The 17,740-nt window shown below is 32.4% G+C and overlaps 1 protein-coding gene across 1 annotated transcript in view; it reads left to right on the top strand.

The window, feature by feature from the left end:
* REPTOR-BP (REPTOR-binding partner) overlaps window positions 1–17,740 on the top strand; it is a 248,075-nt gene that overhangs the window by 229,374 nt on the left and 961 nt on the right. The gene's annotated exons all lie outside the window — the stretch shown is intronic.

The following is a 17,740-nucleotide window of genomic DNA, read 5'->3' as shown; positions in this document are numbered from 1 at the left end:
CATAATATTGTGGCGATTGGTGAGGTTGTGGATGGTTTTAATAAAATGTGTTCATGGCTTTTAAAACCCAATGTTAATTATTATCCTGATACCACAAGTTGATTAAGACTTGAATGTTCATTAAAAACTTGTGTGTAGAATAATGCATTTACACTGACTACGTTGCAATAAAGCAAAGTATTATACACTGCATATAAATAATATATGTGTGTACATACATACTTTTGGAATATCTTTCGAGCCCCCCCCCCCATCAAAATAAGATTAAAATCCTAACAGTTTTTCCTTATTTTAACCCGATAAAAAATATCCTATTTTTTCCAGACTCCCTCGCCCCACCACTTATAATCTTGAGGCCTCCCTTTGGTCATCCCTCAGGCTACCCACAATGATTCAATTACATTAACAAATCTTATTATATTTATTTAGTTTTACAAATATTTAATTTACATATTTAATAAGTAACAGTAGACGTGATTATTACATGTATAAAATACAAAATAGAAATAAAAAAATCTTAGTTTTTAAATAAAAGATAGTACCATACAGTCCATCCTACTGGGTACTATTTACAGGTCACAGTGATTGTCTTAAGCACGCCTAAGCTATTATCAAGTTTAATAAAAAGATAATTTCCAATATTTCTGGTCCCTTCTCTGTACCCCTCAGACTACCCACTATGATGTAATTATATCCGACCCATCATATTATATTTATTTGATTGTATACACACTTAGTTTACTTATTAAATGACTAACTATAAATGTGATGGTTACCATGTATAAAATGAGAAATAATAATTTAAAAAAATTTAAGTTCATAAAATAATGATGATACCAAACAGTATATTCTACTGGGTACTTTTTACAGAGCACACTGGTTGTCGTAAGCACACCCAAGCTATTACCCAGTTTAATAAAAAAATATTTTCCAATATACTATGTAACTCGCTAAACTGACCATTTTATAACCGACAGTGACTTTACCCGATGAGCTAGTCAGGTGTTGGTTTTCCTTCGAGAAGCTTTATAATTGATTAGACGATAAAGAATTTATTTTTATAGAAACATTCTGGCCTCACTTTAAATTAATCGATAAATTATATCTAATCAATCTTATTTTATATTTATGTAGTATGAAAATATTGTTAAAAACTTAAGTCTAGTCGGAATTTAGATTCTAAAAAAAAGATGCATTTTTTTCTATTTTTAAACAATCAAAGTATAAAGTATACTTTTGATTATATTCATAAAGGAGAAGATAGAACATTACGTAAAATAACGAAAACAGATACGACTGATAAAAAAGACGATACAGAAATTTTTTATGAAATATCAGGGTATGTAGGTGGTCGCTATTTAAGCCCTGTGAAAACAGAGTTGCCAGATTATCTCCAGTGGAAACCGCCACCAGAGGTCGGTAAAACCGCCCAAAAACCGCAAAAAACTGTATGCTTTAAACCGCCCGAAATCGCGCAAAATTCAAACGGTTCCGCCCAAAAACCGCATATTTTAGTCCAATAAAATAAAAATTTAAATCTTCATTTTAATTTTCTTTACCTACAACCATTGTTCAATCCACATGATTCAAGACTGTGTAAAGTGCAGCTCTTTGATAAATGTGTACCTATAATATACCATATTTTTGACATTAAAAAATAACGAAAAAAGAAAAGTATATAGCTGAGCGTTGAAATAAAGAGAGTTTGGTGATTGCTATTTTTTAGGTACCTAATATGTACTGATGTATTAGAATAAAGCTACATACTCTCACCCGAGTCATTTCAGAATTAATTATCAACAATAACACGAAGATAGAAAATGATGGTCAAACATTTTTCGTTCATTGCATTTTAAATTAGGTGTGGTACAGCCTTAGTGTTTATTGACTGAATAATATACTGTTGAAGGTATGTTTATTCTTGTATAGATACCAAAAGTAATTCAGTATACCAGCGTCTCAGACATTATCGAGACTCAAGGCTATCGAATGAAAACAATAATACAAGTATAAAGTACATGTTTAACGTACATGTTTAGTTATAACAAAGAAGCGTCGATCGTTCGTTTGACTATTTAAATTCAAGTTTAGTGTGCCTACAACCTCAGTGTGTGCGCGTTAATATTATAATCGAATCGTGAAGTCGTGGTTTGCTCGTGAGCCGATTGAAAAGCAACGGTTTTTTGTGATTGCAAGTAATCTGAGGGAGTATTAAGTTTTATTAGTGCAAGCATATATCCAGTTACGATGGGCAAATGGAGTAAGTACAAGAAAAAATTCCAAAAGAAATGGTTGGGAGAGCTGGAACTAAAAGGTAGAAAAGTAAACAAACTTTTATTACGAGTCTATTACTTTGCCATTTTCGTTATTTTTCTTTAATAGACTGGTTGAAAGAGACCCTGGAAATAGACGTACTTAATGGCGAAGAAGAGGCTTATTGCATGTTTTGTAAATGTCATCTACGAGCACATCGCACTGATTTAATCGATCATTCAAAAACCATAAAGCACAGAAGCAAAGCGAATTCATTTAATCAGAAGCAACAGTCAACTCTGACTCAAATGGGTACATAATACACATGTAACCAGAAGTTTTTTTTTTTTTATTCTAATGTTATTTTATTAACTCTAGGCGTCAGTATCAGTAATTCTTTGGCAACTGAAGCCAAGAATATAGATTTACGCTTAACTACGTATGTTGCTGTCCACGCGTTGATAAGAACAATCGATCACCCTGGCGAACTTTTAAAATTATTGGGTAGAGGTAGTTCGTTGTAGAACCTTCGGTTGCATCGAACAAAGTGTTCAAAACTAATTACAGCCGTACTTGCTCCCTCATTATTATCTGAATTAGTGAAAGATATTGGTGATAGTTTCTACTCTATCGTTGCGGATGAGTCAACAGACATATCGACAACTAAATTCATGGTCTTATGCGTTCGGTATTATAGTAAAACTGAAGAAACGATTGTTACTAACTTTTTAGGCCGTATAGAAGTTGTAAAGTGTAAAGGAGAGATACTTGCAAATGCTGTATTACAGTACTTGAATGAAATAGGACTTCAGCCCCAGAAACTGTTTGCAATAGGAACTGATGGTGCATCGAATATGTGCGGGCCTAATAATTCTTTTTACACCCACCTGCACAAGACTATTCCAAAATTATGTTTAATTAAATGCATCTGCCATAGTTTAGATAAATGTGCGCAATACGCCTTTAAAAAAATGCCGGATCATTTAGATTACTTGCTGCGTAAATCTTATAAATATTTCGCACACAGCTCTTTAAAAATAAATGAATACAAGAATTCTTACAAGGTACCGAAAACAATTTTTAAATGTAAGTAAATTATATTTATATTTTAGAAATGAAATTTTAATCTAATTTTAGATTAGGAACAATGGTAAGATACCTGAAGCATTACAGCCTTTATGCAAGACTCGATGGATGACTTGGCTTCCAGTATCATCTACATTACTTGCCCAATATGAAGAGTTATTAGAATATTTTGTTCAAAAAGCATCTACAAATGATTTGAAAGCGAAGACTTTAATGGAGCTTTATTTAGATTCTTGTAATCAACTATATCTAACGTTTTTGAAATCTATTTTGATGAATGTCAATTAAATTAATCTAGCTTTTGAGCAAATAAATGCTGACATCACACAGCTACATAGTGATTTACGGACTCTACACGTGTTATGCAAAGTAATCATATAGCTGTAACAACTAGGCCAGGAATTTTAAAATCTGTAGAATTGCAGATGCTGAAGGATTCTATGACAAATCAAGATTCCGTGCGTCCTTTAGACCTTCCTTTGATTCATCTATTTATTTATCAGAAAATGAAAATATGCAAACTGAAGAGGCATGCACTAGCGACGACATCGAAGAAGAGGGCTGCATTACATTACACGCTTATTTCGAAAGCGATAAGGATACTTGCCGATCAGTTTCAATAGATACATGATAAAAAACAAAAACATTAGTTTTTAACAAAATAATTTGTAAAACATGCTTCGCATATACCAAGAATTTTCCAAAGATTTTAATATTAACTCTGAACTCTACTTCAATCACATTTTTCGAGCGTACCCCCAACCATCTGAATTTGAATTTGGATGGACCATCAGAAAAAAATTATTAGAAGTTATGTTTATTTTAGCAATCATGAGAAGGAGTATAAATACGATCGTTTTTAGTAGACAGATTATGAAGGAACATTTTTCCATGCAAAAGTATATAGAAACTTAGCTTCAAATATAGATTTTTATGTAAACTTCAGTGCACCCAACGTCAATTATATTTTTCTGAACGAGTCCCCCAACCATTGAAAATTAAATTTTGATGGACGATCGGAAGAAAATAATTGACGTTGGGTGCACTTAAGTAGATACTTTTAAATTTATTTTTATTATATTTTAAATTTACTTTTACACGTTGTTATATGTACACATTAATCATCCATGTGTTTTGAATAAAATAGTTAGTACCAATCGAATGAAACTAAGTCATTTGGTTTTAATTAATTTTTTGAATTGAACTTAAAAACCGCAAATCAAACATTTTTCCGCAAAATTTATTTTCTAAACAGCCTAAAAGAAAGTAAACCGCAAACCGTAATTTTACCCCGCAAATTTTATTCAAAAACCGCCCAATCTGTGGGAAACCGCCCAATCTGGCAACACTGTATGAAAACAGCATGGCAATTATAAAAATTTCCTCTTTGTTAACGAAGTCATTCAGTGTTTAACTTACCAGTACATATTGAAAATGAACAAAAAATAAATTTTCAAGAAAATAATATGTTGAAAGCTGTAAGAAATTCTGAAACAGCATTAACGGCTTAGTTTAAATAAAATGAAATATATATTTTCAAAAAATAAGTGAGGTACGTGAATATTATAGAAAACAACTGTTTTAATTCGACGCCAATAACTTGGGTTAAGAGAAAAAGAGTTAGACATAATTTAACAAAAGGGGGACTGAATACAATGTCCTATAGACTCTGAGCGTTTTTTTTTTCTTTTTTTTTTTAATTAATTTTAAATCGGGTGAGTGGAGCTGAATTTTTCAAAAGTTTTAAAACAGATAACAACATACATTACAGTACGTTTAAAGATACTGCTATTGCTTTACGAAAGTCATGTTAAGATCATAGAGTACCAGAACCAAATGAAACATTAATTTTTTAATTTTAGTGAAAAAAAAGGTTCTATCTATGGCTTGGATAGAAACGGTTTCATTTCATTACCTAAAAAGATGTCAAGTCATAGAATATTTTGATTATCATTAGATTTAAATAACATTGAAAGTTCTTTTAAAGAGTACGAAACTGATGGAAAAAAAATAATTACGCGTAGTAAATGTAATTATTTGGGACAAACCTTCAATGATCCTTTAAAGATCTTTAGAAATAGTAAATAAAATTTAAAAAGATTCATGTGATATAATAATATTCCATTCGATGGAAAATTATTTATTTTAGGAGGCGACTTTAGACAAATCCTTCTAGTGATAAAGCATGGTTGTTAAGTTCTATAATGACTGAAACTATATAGTATTTATTTTTATAAAAATACTTCAAATTTATAATTTTTATCATTGTTAATGGACAATGGAAACGGAACCATAAGGTCTTTTACTTGTTTTAAATTTAAATGTAGATGCTATTGTTATATTTATAAAGAAATTTGAGTATATTCGATGGCTTGTGCAATAGCTCAAGACTACGTATAACAAAATTATTCAAATGTAATTTAGTAGCAGAAATAATAACTGGTGGAGAATCTGGTAATAAAGTTTTTATTCGAAGAATCACGTTAAATACTGGTAATAATTCATCTTTACCGTTTATAAGATACAGAAAAAAGTTGCCATTAATTCTAGCTTTTTCCATGACAACTAACGAATCGCAGGGTCAAATTTTAAATAAATTAGGATTTTACTACAAAAGACCTTTGTTTTCTCATGATCAACCATACGTATTGGTAAAAATATGTAAAAATCCTGAAAATATGTTTATACAAAATGTTTCGGAGAACCAACCAAACATTGAAAACATTGTATAGAAAAAAATTTTTTATCGTTAACAATTTTATTATTTGTTTGTCAAAGTATATTCCTTACAGCTTTTCATTTTTCTCTAAGAAATTAAGTTTCTTAAATACATAGAATGCATCTTAAAAATTGGAATTTTAACAAGTGAAAGCATAAAAAAACTGATACATTAGGATACTGTATTTTTAAACTTTAACATTAAATAAAATAAAAATGCTCACATTACAAAATTTGTTATTAATATTATAATTTTGACATTCATCTTAAAAATTTTTGAATTTTAGTATAGAGTTAATCTTACAAAATTAAAAAACAGAACAAATTTTAATTTTGTACTTGAAATTTTATCATTACAAAAATCGTCGTAAAGTTTTCAAAGCTAATTTTATAACAAGAAAAATTTTATAATTTTATTTTCTGTTTTAAATACCATATTACTACTGTGTAATTATAGTATTTAAAACGAATTTATGAATATGTAGATTCATAGTCTTATACAAATATGTACATTTTTCTGAGCGCGTGGTGGCTCAGTCGGCTAGATCGTGGATTGGCACACGGGAGACCGTGGTTCAATTCCCGGCCAATACGACTTTCGGGCAAGTACCTCTGTGACTTTCACATGTGCTTTTTCACCACGCAATGCTCCTTGAGGAGGGTTTAAGCGACCTTCTCGCAGCAAAAATTGCCTAATTTCCACTTACCCCCCTCCTGTAACGGGAGGCCTCCCATCCCTTTCCTTGTCCCTTTCCCAAGTGCTAAGTGCCCATAGTAGTGCCCTTATTAAGAGAGCCGGATATAGAGCACTGTAATTTAAAAAAAAAAAAAATGTACATTCTTCTTTAACAAAAAAGCATTTATAATAAAACTTTTATTTCTGAATAGTGCAATTTCAAGTACATGTTGTATTTAAAATATAATAAAATAATTTTATACGAAACAATATGTTTATTATGTATGTATATTTATTTATGTATGTATATTTTGGGTGTATAGAGAAATACGAAAAATTATTAAGAATAGTAGAACAAACTGAGTAACACTTGTTGGAACTTGATTGTATGATAAACAAGAGCATTATTTTGTAGATTTTAAGTTTTTAAATTCTTAAGTTTCGAATAATTCTTGGAGAGTTGGCGCGCGAAGCTCGCACGCAGGTGAAGCTCGACTAGTATACATGTATACTTATGTATATTTACATGTTTATTTCATCAAGGGACTTATTACAGAGTTTCTGTATGCAGCGGGGGCGATATGGACAATTTTCGTACATTTATGATTTATCAGATATTGAAGAACAAATACGCAGTTTGTACCCTTCTTTTTTTCTGTGTATGCAGAATACTTTTGTTCTATATTAGTCCTTTTGTAAAAAAAAAATTTTTTCTTATATTTTGGCTATTACTTTTAGCTATTCCAACTGCTAGTGTTTGATTATTAATATATTTATAGTGATTGTTGATAAAACCACGAATGATAATGCGTTCTTAATACTTTCACGTAATTTTTCTCAAGTAGAACATATTTAATCGTGTTTTATTTGGCATTTTAAGTAAAATGTTTGGCAAAAACATGACAAGTTAATAAATAGTAACAAATCAATAAAACATGTTCAAATAATGTCAATTAATTATATTTACATTAAAGCTTATATTAACAGGAAAGTTGGAAAACGATTCTAAAGCTTGCTAATAAACTAGAAATCTAATGTGATCTTACGAAGTATACAAGCAATACTAAAACACTCATCGTATTAATTGGTACATATTTAGATTGTGCCACTTTTATGTAAGTACTCTTTAAACTACCCATGTCCTTTTTCGATAACAAATATACTCAGTATTAAAAACTACAGCTCACTTTTATTGCTCTATCAAGAAATTTTGAAGAAATGAGTGAAAATGAGAAAAATATCCTTCCCGGGTGCAGATCAAGTACACAATCTCCTGTTTACTAGACCGTTTCTTTGCTACTTGAGCTACCAAGGAACTGGGCATTCACTCACACCGTAGGTTTATATAAGTTGTCATTTTTTCTCCGAGACGGAGGGCCGCTAGTATTCTAAAAATTGTGAGAAAATTTTATTGTAGTTATTAAATAATAAGCGTTATTTAATGAAAAACAACATTATTCAAAGACTTTTAGATATATAATAATAGTAAACAATAAACATTTTAAGAGACTGCATTCGGTATGGATTTAATTTATAGTAATAAAAACTTGGTTGCTAATGATTTTGTTTGTAGTTAAAAATACCGTCCTCTTTTTCATGTAAATTAAATTTAATGAATCTGAAGATTAATCATGCTTATGGTTTGATTTACCGATTCCATAAAAAATCTAACTAAAACGATAACACTAAAGAATTTCCATCATGTACACACATGGAAATTCAGTGTACATATGATTGAATGATAATTAGAAAAATCAAAAAAACTTTTCTGGATAAAATATTAGTTAATAACTTCGTTTCTCAAAGTAAAAATATTTTATCAATGGCTTGGACTGGAATCATAATAGTATTGGTTTTAAATGAAATGGAATTCTTAAAAATGCCTTAGGAATCGTATACAGAACTTTGCGTAATCGATCCAATATAAATAAATCGAACAAATAAATTGTGTTACAAGACAATTTTCTCGAAACGGTATCTGTCAAAAAAACAATAATAGAAGTATGGCAATAGCTATAACTGTTAAACTATTTTTTTATAGAAAAGTTTTTTTCATTTCATTTTATCTATAAATATTTTATCGATAGATATGGATTTTACTAAATTGTTATTAAAACTTAGAAAAGGAAAAAATAAAACATTCAAAGTTCTAAGACATTGGAAGGCTAATAACATTATTTCCCATTAATTAAGTCATACGGACTGCTCAAAACATAAAAACTCAATTTCTAAGTAATAAAATTTTAAAACAACTACCCTATAAACTTTGCTCAAAAGTTAGAGCAATAGTTATGTTAAAGAAATTAAATGAACGTGATGGTTTGTGCAATGATACTTGATTATGAATCATAAAATTATTTTAATGAGTTGAAAATTAATTTCAGTTTTACGTCATTAAATTGGTTCTTTACCTATAGGAATTTTTCATATTCTATTAAATTTTCATATTCTCCATAAGGTCAAAGATGTTAGGTAAGGACAAAACAGGTACCTCAAAAAAACTAGTAATTATTTTCCTTTTATATTATATTGTAAATATACAGATCAGACGGAAATAGTAAAGTACAAGAATCTGTCCGTTGTGACCAATTGAGTCGGATAGAAAATTGGTAATAATAACTACATATTAGATAGATGTATATATTACAATTCTATATAGAAATTGAGGTAGGGCTTACCACATATCACCCCCACAACCCTTCCATAAAATAAGCTAAATTTGCTCGGTTTTTTATTATACCTCTCTACAGCCTCCCGAAACAAATAAAAAAATAGATTATTTTTATAGTTATATGAATACGTAAAAATTTTTACATTTAATGTTATAACTTTTACATTATAATAAAGTTGTAGAAAACGTCGTAGCCGTCACTGTAGGTAACCCTATACTACGACAAATAATTTTGATAGTATTAATTATTTTTACACTGCTTATGAAGCCAATAGATTAACTTTACAATTATAAATAACGTTAAAAAACTTGTTTCCAAATAAAAATACAAAGCTTATTAACTATGTATATTGTTTTATAAATATGCTGTGTCTAGTCGCATCTTGTATACGCATGCGCCTCGTTCACTTCGCTCGCTCGGAAAAAAAATAAACTTGGACCCTATCAGTACCGGACAGTAGAGTTGCCCACCGCGCATGCGTATCCACTATACCACGTAATTACGTGGATATACAGTGTAAATAGACACTACGTTAAAAATAAGTTCTTACGCTATTATTTATCATAAATTTTTTAGTGCTTCGACTTTCTTAAAATTATTATTTTTTTGTAACTATTTAAAAAAATGAACATACAAGTCTTTTAAGACATTTTAAAACTACATGTTGTAAAAAAATCTTTACGTTTTGATAAAGCAATTATAAAAGTGGTAGTCGTTTCAAGCAAAAATTTGACAAAAATCTTCACCTAAAACAATTAATTTGTTTCCAAAATGTATGTTTAAATTACATAGATCGCTAAAAGTCCTGTCGATTATTTTTAAAGCTTTTTTTTGGATTATGCAGGCATCATCCCAAATTATTAAATCAACTTTGCGCGATTTCTTTTCTTGGATCCATTTTCAACTCCAATTTTAAACTAAAGGTGCTATGAATGGGCATTCCTTATGGAAGTACTACTCATCCGATGTCAGTTGAAGCCATAAAATTTTTTTACCTTGTCAAATAGAGTAGTTACTTAACGTTTTGTACAAAAAAGTACTGCTTGATCCATCCAGGATCAACAAAAAAAATTCTATTAGTTTTCTCGCATATAACTTTAACAACATTTGTTGATCATTGTTTGCCTTAAGATACATTTAATTAAACATTTGTTTACCTATAAGAAATTCTTTAGTGTTATCATTTCAGTTTAAATTAATTTATTTTAAAGCTGATAAAATAAGCATGATTTATCCTTCAATTGAAAAATTAGATTAATGTGTAGAAAAGCACAGTTTTCTTCATCATCACTAAAATCTTCTGTAAAATAACTTTAATAATTTTCCCATGTATCATCGCTTTGAATTTTTTCTGAAATTCTAAATCATGCAAAAATTTGTCTTAATTAGAAAGGAAGCATGGTTTTGCTAGCTTCTTAAAAAATTTCATTAATTTGAGTATCATAATTAATTAAAACCATAGCAGTTGTAGTATTGCCAAAGATTTTGAATTAAATATTGTTATTTATTTTTATATTTTCAAGTGACGTTGCTCCATGCTTTTTATTTGATAACGCATTTTTTTTAAATCGTTGATGACCTTAAAGAGATAGTATATTTATTCTGCCTTTTGCTGTACTTTTAATCGGATGCGTTCTTTTTGAGATGTTTTTAATTGAAAAACCATATTTAAGCTGTTAAAAAATTCTCTAAAATTTTTTACAACCTGTTTTTTATTGAAATATAGTTATTTTCATTCAACATTACGTCGCAAAACGCTCTGATCTAAAGATGAACATGAGAAATGACATAAGACGTTGGCTGGCAACCTAAAGATTACGTGTTTTTCGTATTTTCATCACAATGCTTATGGAGCGTTCATCGAGGTCTTATCTTATCTTTCATACTAAATGTATGAAAATCTGATAGCTTTACGTCCTTAATCCTCATCAGCTACCATTGTAATACGCACGTAGAAAATTAATTGGCTACGCCATTTTGTGTAAACCTATGATCAAAAGGTTTTCAAATTTTTCTTACTACTATATGAAATCCTTTTATCTTCTCATCCCATGGGTGGTGGCGTGGCACTCTACGTGCATGAGTCGATACCATGCAGGATCATCTGTTAGTCGGTTGGTTCCGGTGCATGCTTTAAAAGGCCTGAATACCTATTCGTTGGACTGCGGCTCAGCTGCACTAGAGTTCTCCTTGGAGTTGTATACTCCCTTTTAAAGGCTGGATACTGGCCAGACGTTGAGGAAGTGCTAATGAATTGCAGCGTTGTTTACGATTTTGCCATCCTGCTTGGCGATTTTAACATAGATTAAGTGAAAAGTTTGAATTGAGCATTTGCGGGCTTGAGCCGCATCCGTTCATGCCGACTTATCACGCGGAAACCTCTGAATCTACCATAGACTATACTTGTGTTAATGATACAGAACGTGTTCGTGGACATTCACAGATGTTATACTCTGGTGTCTCCAAGCATGATTTACTTTTGGCGGTATTGTTATTTAAGATTCCTGAGCACAGGAAGCGCAAGATTTGTCACCGTTCGTTTTGGAACTTCAATCTAGAAAGGTTTGGCAGCGACTTGCGTCGCATCGATTGGAGTGGAGTGCTTGCGCTGGGGGACGTTAGCAGTAAGGTTGAGTTTTTACGGATAAGCTCAATCAGCTGTTTGATTGCCATGCGCCGTTTTGCTCGTTCATTCCAGGAAACAGAGGCTCGCCCTAACTCACATGTGAACTGCGACGCCTTATCAGGGCTCGTAACAGATCATGGAGAATTTACAGGCAATACAGAAGAGCATCAGATCACTTGACGTATAAGCTCTTACGGAACCAGTTAAAGATTCAGACGCGTTGTGCAATGTCTACCTATTGTGTGGCGAGGCTGGCTACCTCCAAAAGTGTGACGGAAACATGGAGATGCATCAGTGAGATGGGTGCCTCTTCGAGAAGCAGGGAGCTATTTGTTCTTCCTGCGGGCTGCGATGAGATCAACCGGTACTTTGTCGAACGGGACTGCGCGGGGGTGCTACGAGACTTGTGCCCTACCGTGTGGGTTTTTCCGGAGAGCCGCTTTTATTGTTCGCACGTCATACCGGAAAGATTTGTCAGAGCAGTTTGCTCAGCCAAATCCAACGCAATTGGACCTGACGGGATTCCGGTCAGCTACATCAAGGAGTGTCTCCCGGTGATACTTCCGGTACTCCTGCACATTTGTGACAGCTCGCTGCAGTCGGCTGAATTCCTTTACGTGTGGCAAGTGGCGATGGTGCGTCCTATACCTAAGCATCGACTGCCATTAGAGATGAGCCACCTATGACCCATCAGTAATTTGCCGGCGCCTTCGAAGGTCTTTGAGACTGTTGTAGTGGAGCAGATTTCTAATTATGTTTGGCGTTCTGATCTAATCGATGCGTTCCAGTCGGGCTTCATGAAGCGTCACAGTGCTCACACCGCTTTGGTGCAGATGATTGATGACATCCGTAGGGCTGCGGACGATCGGAGAACCACGTTGCTGGTCGCGGTTGATTTTACCCAGGCGTTTGACCGGGTGAATGTCGGCCTTGTTTCTGAAAAGCTTGAGAAGATGGGGTTCTCTGACTCATCATGTGCCTGGATTTGATCAGACCTGTTTGGCCGCTGGTATGTTGTCATGGATGGTGAAGGCGATGAATCTTATCCTTTGGTCCCATTCTCGAGTGTTCCGCAGGGGAGCGTTCTTGACCCACTTATTTTTTCCCTGTATATAAACAATGCGCCTTCGGTTCTTAGACATTGCAAGTACCATATCTATGCAGATGACTTCATAGTCTACATACACGGACTCTACAAGGATATAAATACTGATTAGGAGTCTGAACGAGGACCTTGATAGACTTTACCGATGGGCTTTGGCAAATAGTTTGAAGATCTACCGAGAAAAGACCCAGGCTACATGGTTTGGCTCTCGTGGCTATATCTGCCGCATTCGGGAGTTGGACCTGCCGAGGATGCGCATTGGCGATGGTGACATCCATATAACGGAAATGTAAAGATTCTCGGCGTCATACTGGACGGCGCCCTGACTTGGACTCAGTAAACGATTGAAGCAACAAGGAGGAGTTTTGCTGCCCTCTCGTGGCTCCGACGGTGTGGTGACTATCTGGAGCCTCGTGTGCATCTGCTTCTGATTAAGTCCCTGATATTCCTGTACTACGTTTATGGAGCAGGGCTGTTTATTGGTCTGTCATCTGAGCTGCGAGTGAGAATTCAGCGCAGCATGATCGCCACGGTTAGATTTGCAATGGATCTTAGGAAATTTGAACACATTACGCCGACATACAAGTGCCTGGGATTTATGCCCTGCCGTATAGTGTTCGCCGTGAATATATCTGCATCCACCGACTCAGCTGGATTATTACATCAGGTGAGCCATTATACTTGGCTAAAAGATTTTCCTTCCGACCTGCAGATGCTGCAGAGTCCAGGAGAGCAGAACCTTCAGAACCAATTATCCCATGGGCGAGAACTTACATCTATATGGACTTTTTCCACATTACTGCTGCCAGATTATGGAGCCACCTACCTAATGGGCTGCGCGAACTTTCGGTGAGGCCTTGCATCGGGAGAGGACTTGCGGAGTTCCTGCTGCGTGATCATTACGAGCGGCTACAGCTTTTCATCAGTCTATGATCAAACGAACTGTTCTGTGATATACATCTGCTTTCCCCTTTTTAACAATTCTATACTGACATTTTAACTATTCTATACTGACATTTTAACTATTCTTACTTACATCTATTTAAAATTTTTTTTTTTTTTTTTCTTTTTTTTTTGTTATTTAATATTTAATATTTAGCTTATATTCTCTTCTTAGCCTACAAGCTGTTTCTAAATTATCATTATGTTAATTTTAATTGATACTCTATAGTTTTAAATCTTTTTTAACTGATGACTGGCAATGTGTTAATGAGTTACCTATGGGAACTGCTATCTGTATCAAACACTCATATAATAAGCTGAGCTCTCAAAGGCTGTTGACCTTAGCTCTTTAAAATAAGAAATTCAATTTAATACCATACCCGTTAAATGGCAGATAATCTTTTCAATTTTCTTAAATACAGTTTGTGTCAGCTACTTGATGGCTTTGTAAATAGCGTGTCTGCTTATAGGTCTTGATAGTTAGGGTTTATATCTCACTTCTGAATAAAGTTTTTACTAAAAAATGAAGCTTTTTCTGGAAAGAATTCGAGCTTATCCAAAAACCTACGGTTTCTTCCACCAATTTACCCTACTCATACCTACCATCATAAATCGTACGGCTAAATCACCATGTGGTGTAAGAATAGCCATGTCTGAACCTTTCATGGACGATGAATATAATTAATTAAAGTTATGTTGCTAGTTGAGTAATAGTTGACGAATTGATGCAGTTATACAATAAAATTCCTAGTCAATAGTTAAGAAAATTTATTTACTGCAAATGTTTACAACAGTTTGTGAAAGTGATTTCTGAATTAAAAAAACCGGAATTAAAAAAAATCGTGAATAATAATTCAAATAAAAGAAATTTTCTTTGCCTGTTTGAGAAAAGCATGGAGCCCAAACTGATGTATGCCTTCCTTGTGCCACTAACAGGCGTGTATTTTTCCTCTGCTCCGTAGAATTTGTGGGGTAGCTATTTATGCCACTAGTTAACTCGTTTTAGTTTTCTCCCAATGTCTAAAAACAACAAAACGTTGAATAAAATTCAAAATTCTATGCAGACAAATGATATTTTTCGATGAAAAAAGTCTGTCATCACTTTTCTTACATATTTTTGTGTGCTACTTCATAATTTAAAGCTTAAGTTGCGAAGAATGGTACAGTTCTAGCTTTACCTTAAATAAAATCAATATGAAATGTGAAACTATAACAGATAGGGATATAGCACAAGTATCTATTTCTGTATTACTCTTCGTGGAATTGACATTAAATATAGTATATTAATAACTATTATGGCATATTAGTATTCTTATTCCATTGTTTGTAACTGCTAATCAATAAATTTTTATTAAAAGTGCAAATACACATGTAAACAATTATAAATTTTCTAGTGAATTTTTCAATAGCCTTATGTACTTCGATGTACTAAGTGTAAACCTCGCTAAATACCTCAGTTATCAGATGCATGTATAGCCTTAAAGAAATAGAACACATATAAGGCGTTTCACGCAAAACTGTTTCCGAAATCAGTTTTTCCAGCTTATTTTTTCGGCCTTATTCCTATCCGTGAAAAATGCTGCAAATAGCATTTTCGAGGTTTTTTTCAGTCAAATTTCGGAAATCTGATTCAAGTCATGATAATGAAAAAAAATTGTAATTTGAAAGTTGAAATAATCATCACAAAGCAGCAGTTTTAGTTTTCGAAAAAGTATAAAAAGTTTTCAGAGACTACAGAGACACAAGAGACAATTCAGATACACTCTCGTGCTCCTGATTTTTGGAGTTGTAATGACTTGATAAGAGAATTTGGTTGCGGTGCACCTAAACGAAAAGGCAATTCTTTTTCAGAAGAACTAATAGTTTTAGTTCAGAATTTTTATAAAAGGACGATATAAGTCAATTAATGCCAGGTATGAACGATTTTGTATCTGTCAAGCAGGAAAACGGTGAACGAAAACATATTCAGAAAAGATTACTGCTTGGAAATATTTATAAAATTGATTGCTTATTTTACTGCATAAAAATACTAAATTTTCACAATTAAGACTATCACAGTTCGTTTTAGCTGGAACTCGCAGTACAAACAATGTTTGAGTACGTGGACATCATAAAAATTTTACACTAATTCTTAAAGCTTTAGATCTGAAACATTTAAAGCAGAATATTGCCTCCATTTTTACATTTGTTATTTGTTGTAAATAAAAAAATGAGTTCAAACACAAACACACTGCTGTTATTTCCGATAACCTAAATAATGATACAATTGCTGTATCTGAGTATCAAAAGTTGTAATGAATTATTTGAAATCAAAATTTGTAGAAAAAAAAATTTTTTGCATAACTGATGTGGCCAGTCAATACATAAAAATTAAGAGCAATTTAAGAAACATACTTTTCCACAAAAAAAATTTTACAATTAACTGTTAATGTCATTTTTTTTGCTACTGCTCATGGAAAGGGAGCATGTAACGGTATTGGAGCCAACTTGAAGAGAGGTGCAGGACGTGCAAGTCTTCAAGTTTGCTCTAATAACGGAATTTTAATAGCAGAAAACTTGTATGCCCTGGAAAAGAGTTATTACAAGGGAACAAAAGTTTTTTATAGAAGAAAGTCGTATGAAAAATGTATAATCGAACTTATACATACTCTTTGATATCGTTTTACTTGAATTTATTTTTTAATAAGAGCACATTGTGCTACATGGTGTTTTCAATGTACAAATTCTTATATTTCCGTCCAGCCTTAAAAAAAATATTTAAAATGCCTTTTCGAGATACAGCATGTTTTGTGTTTTTTTTTTCCAGTGAAAATGAATTTTTTTTTTTAAAACTAACCCTGCCATCAGAAAGCTGACTAAAAATAGATAAAAAGTAATATTTGCAACATTTTCTTAGGATAGGAATAAGACCGATAAAATGAGCTGAAAACAGTGACTTTTAGCGCCTCATATAAACATGTAGCACAAAAAAAATATATTTACGGCCACAAAAAAAATTTAAATAAATTCTAATCGTAAAAAACGTATAAATATAAAGAGGAATACAGATATAAACGTATGAATGGAAAAATTTTGTTAAATACTAATAATAGTATTCTATTTTTACAGATGATTTGTTTATTGCATGCCAAGTGGCTTTTACTAAGTAAGAGGATTGTTTTTATTTGTAATCTAAAGACATTTTTGTTTTACTTTAATAAAAAAAATCATTTAATTAGACACACGTTATAAAGCCTTAATGCGATGTTAAGGCTTGAAGCAACTATAACATAAAATCTACTAAAGCTGCAGTGTATACTTTCGTAGTCATGTTGGTAGGCCATCGATCTATCGTTTGGTTCATCTATTCTCTTTTATTTATGTACGAAGGAAACGCTAACCATAAATTTTTTCGTAAAATATACGCATGCATTTGTATTTAGATGCCATTCGTAAAATAAGATTTTGAAGGAGAAAATAACCATGACGGAAAAATGACTTGATCAAGTTTTAGAATTTATTCAAGACTTTTTAAGAAATAGAAAGAACCCAGAGTATAAAGTAAGTATGAAAAAAATGGTCAAGAGTTTTCAAAAATTAGTATATTTTGTGAATTTTAAACTAAGTTCCTTAGACCCATATATGGTGTATTCCTCCAAAAACTTCAGTTATTTCAGCGGAGA

This window comes from Copidosoma floridanum, unplaced genomic scaffold, assembly GCF_036245765.1.
Source record: "Copidosoma floridanum isolate Cflo_tuat_1 unplaced genomic scaffold, Cflo_Japanese_pri ptg000006l, whole genome shotgun sequence".
Lineage (NCBI taxonomy): Eukaryota > Metazoa > Arthropoda > Insecta > Hymenoptera > Encyrtidae > Copidosoma > Copidosoma floridanum.
The sequence above is the reverse complement of the archived record's forward strand: the minus strand, read 5'-3'. Positions and strand labels throughout refer to the sequence as shown.